Source organism: Apteryx rowi, unplaced genomic scaffold (assembly GCF_003343035.1).
Source record: "Apteryx rowi isolate R43461 unplaced genomic scaffold, aptRow1 scaffold_36, whole genome shotgun sequence".
Taxonomy (NCBI): domain Eukaryota; kingdom Metazoa; phylum Chordata; class Aves; order Apterygiformes; family Apterygidae; genus Apteryx; species Apteryx rowi.
This window is the reverse complement of record NW_020450085.1, coordinates 1,384,371-1,395,390: the sequence shown is the minus strand read 5'-3', so window position 1 is coordinate 1,395,390 and position 11,020 is coordinate 1,384,371. Positions and strand designations below refer to the sequence as shown.

At 39.8% G+C, this 11,020-nt stretch overlaps 1 long non-coding RNA gene across 2 annotated transcripts; it reads right to left on the bottom strand.

The window, feature by feature from the left end:
• Positions 1-253: 253 nt before the first annotated feature.
• LOC112969617 lies at positions 254-11,020 on the bottom strand. Of its 2 annotated transcripts, none has more exons than XR_003254756.1 (5): positions 10,928-11,020; positions 10,732-10,787; positions 9,261-9,350; positions 2,659-2,802; positions 254-2,059 (listed from the first exon to the last, which is right to left on the bottom strand). It is a non-coding gene; the product is annotated as an uncharacterized LOC112969617 (long non-coding RNA). The 2 variants fall into 2 exon arrangements; XR_003254757.1 differs by having other exon boundaries at positions 10,984-11,020.

Genomic DNA, 11,020 nt, shown 5'->3' with positions numbered 1-11,020 from the left:
CCCCCCCGCCTCCAAAAACCAAACATACAGCAAAACTACATATGAGGAAGATGAAACCACAGTATTTACCAAGTCTGCTGGAATACAGGGAAGTGGAATAAAAAGGATCTTCACAGGAAACAGCCCTGCTAAAAAAGGTCAATGGTTAAATATTGGAGTTTTGCCCCACAGAAGAAATTATCATTGTCGAGAAAGACATTCAGGAGAGAGCACCTTTCAGTTCCATTTAAAGTCCAAGGAACTGGAAGTGTCGCACTGTTTGAGGATTGTGCAGTTTTATTCAAAGGGAACTGAAGTGTTTCCTTCATACATACATACATACATCACAACCAACATTAATTCTGATTGTTCAAGTCTTGCTGACAATTGGTACAGACACTGGAAAGTGAATGAGTTTGAAAAACAAAATATTCCCCCTGCCTTCTATTTCACAGGTTTGAATGCTGAAGTTTTCACTGCCCATGTCTGTGATATATTGAATATAAACATAACCAGCAGTCTGGCAGCTTGCTCTAAAGCCAAATTCACACTCCCATTTAAGAAAGGAAAAGGCTATTGCACTGGAAGAACCCTGATGTTTACCCTGCTTTTAATTGATGTCTCCATTATCTGACCTCTCAAAAAGACTAAAAAAGCAAACATCACAGTACATGTTTCTGACTTTCCCAGTCTCTCTCTGTCCAGGTTGATGTATTGATTTTAGTTGAAGATTAGCCAACACTGAACTCTAACTGATTAAATTCAGTGTGAATTTGAGAAGCCACTTGGTATAGTCTAAATCTGTGATGGCCAAAGATCATTAAAGTCAATTAAGTCATGCCCCTGTTGGATTGCAGCCCAAATCCAAACTACTAAAGTTCTCAGAAATTACAGTCAGAATAGGAGATGTGCTTATCTGATCTTGTGAAATATAAATCTGTCATTTGATCACTTTTTTTTTTTTTTTAATACACTGACTGCTGCCTAATTGCATATTATTGACATCCTGGTACGTGCTCCTTTGAGACATACACCAATGTTATTTAAACACATGTGAGTAATACACAGCTTCAGCAATAATTTTCTGTATCTTCTAAGCAGTGACACAAATAGAGAAAAAAATGGATCTATATTTTTAAGTTATTCTGTGCCTGCTATTATTTCTTTCCAGAACTAGACTAAGACTGAAAAGTAACTTGCACAGCAACCCAAAACCCACTGGAAGATAAAGCCATTCAAATGAGATCTTTACACATCATTAAAATACAAACTGCAATTTTATCATTAACATTCACCTCAGAACAAAGTCAGAATGAGAATCCACTGTTAACATCTCCTCCATCACCCCAAAAATGCAAGATGTACATATGTATTTGAGAGTTACTTTAACAAAGTTGTATGCTTTCCCTCTCCATCTGCCTTTACATATCAGAATGGACAACACCCATTTCTGAGGACAATCCTAACATCCAGAATAATGACTTTCACTATTTGAGAACCTCATTACTGACACCATAAAAATCAGTGCAAGACTGACAGCACTACCTCACTGTGACGGACAGTGTCAGGGAGCAGCAAGAGCAGGGCTTCTCCCTAAGCGAAGGTGAGCAAGCAGCCAAGGCTGGCCACAGCGCTGGCCGGCAGTGAGCTCACCCCCAGGGCGCAGGCCCACAGCACCCGAGGCAGTTGAGCAGTGGAGGGTTGAGACAGCAGCAGGTCCTGTCGACGATCCAGTGATTACCAGACAAAAGCAAGTCAGGTCAAAGGTCAAACCATGAAATCCAAAAAATAATTCAGGCACAGGACTAGGAACAGGCACACCTATGATGTAGCTCAGGCCAGAGTTGAATGCCCAGGTCTGAGCTTAAACGAGGCTTGTGGACCCAAGGGCAGGGGGGTGTTGGCGGAGGCCGCAGGTGAGGCTGGTGAGGGCCATTAAGGCCTATTGGTGCCGGCAGGGCCCCGACAGACAGTTACATGACGTGTATCTGCCTGGTGCCTCACTTTCCTCCACCAGTGACTGGGGCTGTGATTTGAGGAGGAAGGATGTCATCTCCCATTCCTGGAGGTCTGGCCAGCACTGTCACAGAAACAGAAGAAAAGGCATATCTCAGTCCAGCTGAGCCACAGGGAGAACAAGACTGTTAGTATCAGTATTGCACTGTAACACAGCAGCAATATCTGCTATCTGATATTTGAAGCGCATGCATATTATATAATCATACATAGACTTGGCTTTGTGAACACATAATAGATTGCTGCTTTACTCACATGGCAGACTAAAATTAAGGTAAGATTGAAATATAACTGGAAGAACATTGTGGGAAAGAATAAAGAGTATATTCTTAGTCAGAAATTCTAAGAATGTGGTCTAAAACACAGAAGTTCAAAAGACTTAAAAAGAGAGATGGAAATTTCATAGCATGATTAAAAACAGTGTTTTTGAAATGTAGGTCACCAATTATGCTGGGTCACACAGAATTTCTATATATTTAAAGGAGGGGAAATACAGGTTGTTATACATAGGTTTTATCATGAAATCAAGAATCAGTGAAAACCCCTAATTTTTTTTAAGTCAGAGATAAAAATGTAAATATAGCTCTTCCCACCATAGTTATTAACAACCTAGCTCCAACAGTCAGTCAGAGTTTAAAGACGTTTTGACAAAACCATCCCTACCGTATCTCCCCTTATCACATCACAAAAACCACTGCTGTTTCCACAGGACTGATAAGGCCAAGATCATCCAAGTTGTAATTCCACCAAGGCAAAGGGAGCTACAGCAAGATATGAATCCACCTACTTGAGCTTCACTGTCTGAACCTACAAAAAAAGTGCAAAAGGTTTTCCAGAGTATATTGAAAGTAGGGGAAGATAACCAATTCAAATGGATTATGTTTGGTTACAGAACAGGTTAAAGAAAAAGTTTGTGCTGCACAGGAGAGGAGTTAAGAGCTCTGGGGAAGGAAGACAGATTGGAAATTTGTAACTGGGGCTTCAACATATCCCCAGCACACACATGAGCTTGCGTGTGCCATACAAACTCCGGAACAGGTGGGGATTTCATCTGTTTGATCTGGTGCCCTGTCCCAGGGTTACCATTAATTGCTCATCATAATCTTGTCAAGGTGTCCCCAAAGGTCTGGAAAATAAGTACTCCATAAAGTCTTGAATAAAACAGATTAACTTGCAAGTTTCCTTTTTTGCACTGTTAGCCGTCTTTCAAACTAGCATTTCTCTCTATTTTCTAGAAGTGCCTTTTCTAGGCAAAGGAATCACTCCCACATGTTCTCTGGGGGGGGGGGGAATGAAATCAACTACAATCTGATAACTAGTCACCCTTCAAAAAAATCACAGAATCACAGAATCGCTGAGGTTGGAAGGGACCTCTGGAGATCATCTAGTCCAACCCCCCTGCTCAAGCAGGGTCACCTAGAGCACATTGCACAGGATTGCATTGATTTTTTTTTCCATTTCTGAAATGAAGAGACTGTCACAAGAATCTGGAACATGACAAGCCATTTTTGTAGCCTATAGAAAATAATGAAAAACTTCATACGTTTAAAATAAAATCTCAAACAATTTGACTCATTAGGATAAATAACCTATTAACAATGCTCAACATCCTCCGCTCGTAGCAGCCGCTAATCTAACATGCTGTCATCAACAATTTCCATTTTAGTTACAGTTGTTACCTCTCAGAATGGAGGCTCTAAGTGAGCTTTCTGTCATATGCATAATGTCGAGGGGACAATCCAGGGGACAAAAAGTACCTTACAGCTAGGCACCAAAAACTTACACAATACATCTTCGAGTGCATTATCTCTCGAAACAAGCTAGGCCTCCTTTCTATATTGCCTTAACTGGTTCATTAGGAGTAATGAAGCTTATCTTCCTAATGTACATCTGAGTCTGCAAATTCGTTGTCCAGTCTTAGACAAGCTAGAGAAGTAACATCTCCTCCAGATGGAAATTAATTATTAAGCCACACTTATCATGTGAGAGCAGCAAGGCGGCTGGCTTCCTAGGCAACTGCTAGTGGTCTGAAAGCACTTCTATATTCTTCATGCTCAGTAAGATGGCTGGATTTGACCAGTTGTCCAAATCAGGCTGCTTACATTAAACCCTAGAGGCCAGCACACCTCTCAGACCGACACATGCCAGCTTGATCCCTTTTCTCTATTTCTACCCAGCCTCCTCTGATAAACACAGCAGTGAGGTGCAGTTACCAACTACAAGAGGGGTTACAGCAGTTTAAAGTTCCCTGGTTTTGCTCACTCCAACTGTGCAGAACCACCCTAATCACACATTCACCTTTTCTAAATGAGCTGCTCCTTCTGCCTTCAGATGAAAAACTGTAAAGGGGTTCTGTTTCAAGCTATTAAGGAGTGAAGAAATTTCTGAGATCCTTACAAATTTTCACATCAGGAAACCCATTTCCTCCACAGGACATTTTGTTTGCCTACCTCTCTCAAAGCAAGCTAAGGTCAGAAGTCCATGCTTTTGAAATGCGCTAAACCAGAATTGCATGATGGACTACATATCTTTTAAGAGGGACATCTTGACAGGGTAACCTACCCATCTGTTCACACTTTGAGAAACCCATTTGAGCATGGGGTGCACATAGTACTTTAGTCTTCCACTCTAGGCCCCAGATGCTGTAGAAAACCACATCACAGATTCTGTTATATTTATCAAGTTTCATTTTAATACTAGTGCAAGGCCTGTTCATAAGTCTCACCTCTTATCCTCAGCCTGAATTTACTCATGACCTCTGGTCACCCTGCTAACATTGACCTTTAGCTTAAGTAGTATTTTACTTTTCTGAATCCTGTAGTTTATTCTCTTTATGTATTTATAGGCACGAATCATATCTTGTCTTAGCCGTTATTTACCCAGGCTACACAAACCAAACCTTTTAAGTGTTCTCTGCTATGATAAGCCATCCATTCTCCAAATAAACTGTGTGGCTTTTCTGTACACCTGATTCAGTCTGAATACACCTTTCTTGAAAACTGACAGCCCACATCATGCATTGTATTTCCCACAGCTCTCACAAGGGACAGGTACAATAGAATAAATTACTTCTATGTCTCTCTCGCAAGTATCTGGAGATCTCTAAAATCCAATTTTCAACACATGGATTGCTTACAGTCCCCCCAACAAACACCCCCTAGCAATGGTGTGAGCAATCCTGTCTTTGCTCTTCCTTCTGCCTGCAAATCATCCTGCCTTCTCTTCTTTCTCAGTCTTATGTATACCACTCTCCTGTCGCTCATTTTCAGATTACTGCTTCTTTTCTTAAAAGAAAAGCTGCTCCTCTCTTCTTCTTTCCCTACTTACTTCTCCTACTTCCCTGCCCTCTTCTGCTATACCTTCTGGATATTTCCAAAGACATTCTGAGAGCTGCAAACTTCAAATAAACAAGCCACTGAGCAACAGACATACAAATTTGTATGTCCTCAAAGAACAAAGACCGCTCCATTCTCAGGAAAAACAAAGCCTATACAAAGCATAGAGAACCTTGTTTAGCAGAGTCTCTCTGCTGGCTTTCTTGGTCAGAAAGTTATTTCTAAATCCATCAGTGATCTGTCCAATGATTCTAGTTAAACATCTGACTTCTCTCATTCTGCTTCATTAGATGTGAAATGGAGTTAAAAAACATATGTACAGTTTGATAGAAGAGTGTTAAAAAAAAAAATCACAGTATTTGTTTCATTTCTCAGAGTTAAGTGAAAACTAAGTAGAAAGCTTTTGTCAGGCTAAAGTAGAGGTCCTCTAACTATTGCCTTCTGCATCCTTTCAAATGAGCAGTACAAACACATCTCTGTTTTATTCATTTCCAGAATCAGTACACTTTATGAGCTAAAAATCATTCCTTCTAACAGTCTTGCTATGATTCCAGATCTGCAACTAAAAATATGTCCAACTCCTAGCAACAAAAAACATCTATGCCTAGTCATTTATGTTGCTGGGGTTTATCACTCAAGCCTGAGGCACGTAAGTCAGAAAATCTCTTATTTATAGGCCACCCTAAGATTTTGGTGTTTGTATGTCTAAAGCTCTTTTCCTTTCCCTTAATTACAAAGCTCTTGGATCACATTAGCAAAGAGAAAGGGAATATTATATGTGTAATCACAACTCATCTCCCCCCAGTTTGAACAGTCTGTGAAAACAGCAGGAAAATGATATTTAAAAGAAAAAAAAACCTGTTTTGATCTAATAAACCATGTGTTAAAGAAACCCATCCCCTATCTTCTCTGCTTGATTTTTAAGTTCTGACACAAAACTCATGAAGCTTTTGTAGAAGCTGATGAAACCAGGCCTACTACTTACTTGAAGGATTTCAGTAAGAAAATACCTGAATACAATTGTTAGGTCTTCCATCTTCTCCTTATAATTCACCTATTCTGTGTTTTGCAATTCTTCAGCTCACAGTTGACTACTATTCAGTTTAAGTGGAACTGGCACTGAAGCAGCAAGGTAGCGATTAAACATGCAAGTGATAAACAGGAAGGGCCACCATCAGCTGAAGGGACCACTGGAAGCTGACTGGACAGAGAAATCAGTTCGTACCTGCACAAAGGCTGTGCAAGAGAACGAGTTCTCTGTTATTTTCACCATCAAGGCAGTGAAAATAGACTTGAAGGTATGGGAACCTTCAAGCCCCTCCTAGTTCTCACTGATACATACTTTCACCCTACAAGATACATACATTTTGCTTTGGCTAGTTTATTTAAAGAGTAGTTGAAGGAGACAAGTAGCTAAGTAACGTCTTGGGGAATACCCTTTGGATAAGCCTGCTCTGTGCTATATATGCTATGGTGAAGGGAAGGAGAAGAATAATTCCAGGTCCAGAAATGCTATACTGAAATTAAAACCTGCTGCATTCAGATGAAGAATGAATACATAAGAAATAACATTCCTTACAAAATTACTGCTGAAAGATGGGGAAATTTCAGGCATAGATCACCTCCTTCTGTAATGACATCCATGAGGGCTAACATTATGAAAGTCAAAATGTGAGGATTCCCTAATGGAGTATCTTCCTAATATTTAATCCTTTGGAAGTCCCAAACCCAACAGCTGTAGCAGTTCTCCACGCATAGAAGCCCCGTGAGTCTGTACTAACTCTGCCCTGAAACATAGTAGCTATGGGTGCAAGTCCTGGATAACTCTTCCTTTCAGTAGGTATATTACTTCTCCACTCTCATCTCACTCCCTGTACAGAGCATTAGATACTCAGTCTCCTTATTCCTTCTGAAAGTAACAAAAGAGAACCTCACATAACCTCAGGATAGTCCCCGCAAAATGATATTACATTAAGTATTGGTTTGTGAAAGCAATGAAAAATATGCTGTACTCTATCAAATGAAAAGTGATCTGGCAACTTCTCAAGTTACATGAATTGAGTTCCTAGATAAAAAAAATACTTAAAAAGGAGAACATTAAGTTAGTGGCCACAATTTTCTGAACAGTCTGCCTTCACTCATTCTTATATATGCTCTTAAAGAATTAGGAAGACTAAAGAAAGTGATTAAAAACTTAACTTCTCAGGCTTAAATCTTGAATTTTCATAATTTTTCATTCTACACATCTTACCAGTCCTGAATACATGCATTTAAATAGAGTATCTTAAGACACCTCCTTCAGCCTTTCCTGATGATGGGAGAGAAACAAAACAGAGCAGAACAGGCAGGGTGGTCATTTGACAAATGCATAAAAGAGATTAGGAAACAGTAGTTCCTAAAAACAAGAAAGAAGAAGAAACGCAGCAACCGAAACTATGGCTCTTACTGCATTTTTAGCCCCTTCTCTGGAGACTGCCTGGGTCACACAGAAGCTGATTTCTTCCACCTCTACTTAGCAGCTCAGGCTCAGCAGCTCTACTCAGGCTGGCAAGGCTGATGGCAGACACTGGGCTTCATGAGCCCTTAAGAGTGTGATTGACCTCTGCCTCCAGACCACAGAAGCACAAAAGGCCATACATAGCCTGCTTTATTCACACAAAATTCCCTGAGCCAAGGTCATAGATGAGCCCTGTGTCACTGTCTTCTGTTCCTCAACCTCAATTCTCCATTCATCAGCATGAAAGGATTTTTTTTTCTCAGTTGTGCCAACTTGAAGGATTTGTCGGAGACTGAAAGATCAGAGTCTTCCAGAAACACAGTTTTCTGTCTCTCCACATCAGCATGTAATGGATACATCCAATACAATCTGATAAGAATAAAAAATTTTACCCCTCAGCAGAAGAATTTTATGGAGCAGAAGGAAGTGGATTATTAAAGTTCAAATGGTTCAGAAGCAAAAGTCCAACTGAATATACCTTTTTCTCATATTTCTTGAGGGGAGAACATACAATATTTTTGTGTGCTTGGTCAGGAAAGGAAATAATATATCACTTAGATAAACAGAGTGTCTAAGAATGCTAAATATTTTTAAATAGGTTATTTAGTATAAATATTATTTCAAAGGGGAACTGTTTTCTATTGTTTTATGAGAGCTAACCTTGGCACTGGCAGAAGATAGCAAATGCTTGTTTAAAGAATACTTCAGCGTAAACGAAGCCATGGCTACATCAAATCTGTGTTTCACATGTGGAATTTTGTTCTCAAATGTTCTTCATTTCCTGTATATTTTAAACATGCTTAATGTGTGGATATAAGTATTACAAAATTAGAGGGTAAGGAGTCATTATAACTGTAATAATAAGAGCAAGAGTTCAACATTGTAGTTCGGAATAGAAAGGCAAATGTAATTTTTAGAAACCTAACTGAAAGACAGTAACAGAAATTCTGCTGTATGGAAAAATATGTTATTATCCCTCCTTGAACTGCCATAAAAGAACAGGAAAAATTAGCTGTGTCTTGAAGGGTAGAAAATTTTTTCTGTTGCTCTTTTTTAGACAAAAAGCTACTGGTGAAATTTAAGAAAGAAGTGTTTTCTGTTCAAAGACTGCAAGAGTAAAAGCATAGCATATTATATGCAGGTAGGATTCTGAGAAGGATTTAGAGCTGGAGAGCACAGAAACAAGAGCTTAATGTTTTCTCACACATTTTTCTCCTTACTGAAACTGTTGAATCTAACCACACCTCTTAGAATCAAGAGGTAAGAAGAACAGGGGATTCAGTGAGAGAATTACTTGGGTTTTGCAGCAGAAGTATGGAAAAAAATGAAACCTGACAAACACTCAGATCAATGAGATCTGTTGAAAATTGTTTGAATGCTTTTATTTGTGTACTGGGCTCTCAACTGTCTCAGCATTTCCTTTCCACACTTACCTCTCTCTGCTGGATAAAGGGAGGAAGGCACTGTAGGAATCCATATCCATCGAGCATTACTGGAGATGTAGTCTAACCAGAAAAGCCAGCCTAAAAAGGAGAATAGAAGTAAAAGTCATATTAAAGGCAGCTCCCAAGAAATGCTGCAACATTATTTTGAATCAGAGTGTTTCAGACTCAATAAAAATTGAAAGTATTTTAGTTTGGGTCTTTTTTAATGTTTCAATGGAACATCAAAAGTTTCTATAAAAAGATACAATTTGTTTAAATCACAAAGGGTCTTTTTTTCTACATCAAAAAATGTTTCAATTGCTCTATATAGCATCCTTTCAATAAGGATTCAGAAAAATCATCGAATTACTGTTTATCATTTGCCACAGGGTAAGCCAAGAGTACCAGATGAGTTAAATGCTTCCAGACTAGGAGTTCACCTATACAGAGATAGAACAAAGCATAGTCTTTGTTCTCTCATACGTAATCTTCTTTTGAGTTTCCTGGAACATGTGCTCACTGGATGGCATCACACGGCCAGCTGAAAATCCATCTTCTGTTCCCTCTTAAGCTACTGAGGGAAATGGAAAAAAATTGGACTCATGACCTCAAAGTAAGTATTTGGCATATGATCCTTCTTTCACGCAGTGTTTAATAAAATTGCTGGTACTGTTTTCAAACAATCTCAATTTAATTTCACAAAGTAGCCTAAATATACTTAATTACTCATTACCTTGTGGGAAGCCGCGCATGATCCCCTCTTACTGTTTGAACTTGAAGTTTAACATGTCTAGAAGAACCCTGCCTCAATGGGTATTTAACTACAGGTTTCTGAAAGTCATGTCTGTCTCATTATTTAGGAACAATTTGTTTTTAAAGAAACATTTCAATCTCCTTCATTTGTTTCAACTATATACTGCGTAGAGTAGCAATGCAAAACACCACCTGTAAAATCATTGTCCTACTTCTAGCTGTCTTTCATTTCCCTGTAACTACTTTCTTCCCCTGGCATCTCCACAGCTCAAATGACACTTCTCCAAGCCTCCTCAACTCCCACCACTCCTGCAAAATTTCACATTACTTTTCTAGCTTATTTTCGTCTTCCCTATCAGCCCACCATGCTTAGCAGGAGGTTTTGCGTCTTAAGAAATGACTGCTTGAGAAGGCATGCTCTTTATTTATTAATATACAGCTTAAAAACTGTTGTGCTATGATGGAAATAAGCAAGTCCTTATATTTAGGTAGAATTCTGCATTCATTAGGTGGGCAGTTACGAACTCGTGAAGATTCATGAAGATTTTCGCAAATCATTCACGTCCTTTCAAATACTTGCTTTTACAAAACGCTGAACAGCACAATAGTTTCATAAGTGATGTTAGGAATGTCCCTGGGGGGCATTATTTACTCCTCCTCGTGCCAGAACACATGTATTTTTGAAGAAAACCAGGACAAAAGCCATCCAGTGACTCACGGTACTCACTTGGGAAAAACTTCCAAGGAGTCCGTCTTTAAAAACGCCGTGCTTTGACTCAGCAGCTGAGGATTTAAGGCCAAGGGAAAAAAAAAAAAAAAAGTCAGAAACGAAGGGTATTATAAGGGGGCGGGCAAGGGACCGCCCACGCGTGTCCCGTGACGCCGCCGCCGGCGCGCGCTGAGCACGCCGCTCTGTGTTTTACCGCCTTTTCCCCCCCTCTTTCCGTGTGACCCCTCTTGCCCGTTCCCAGGCCCGCACAGCGGCGGGGCGCGGCGCCGTCACCTCGGGGCCGCCG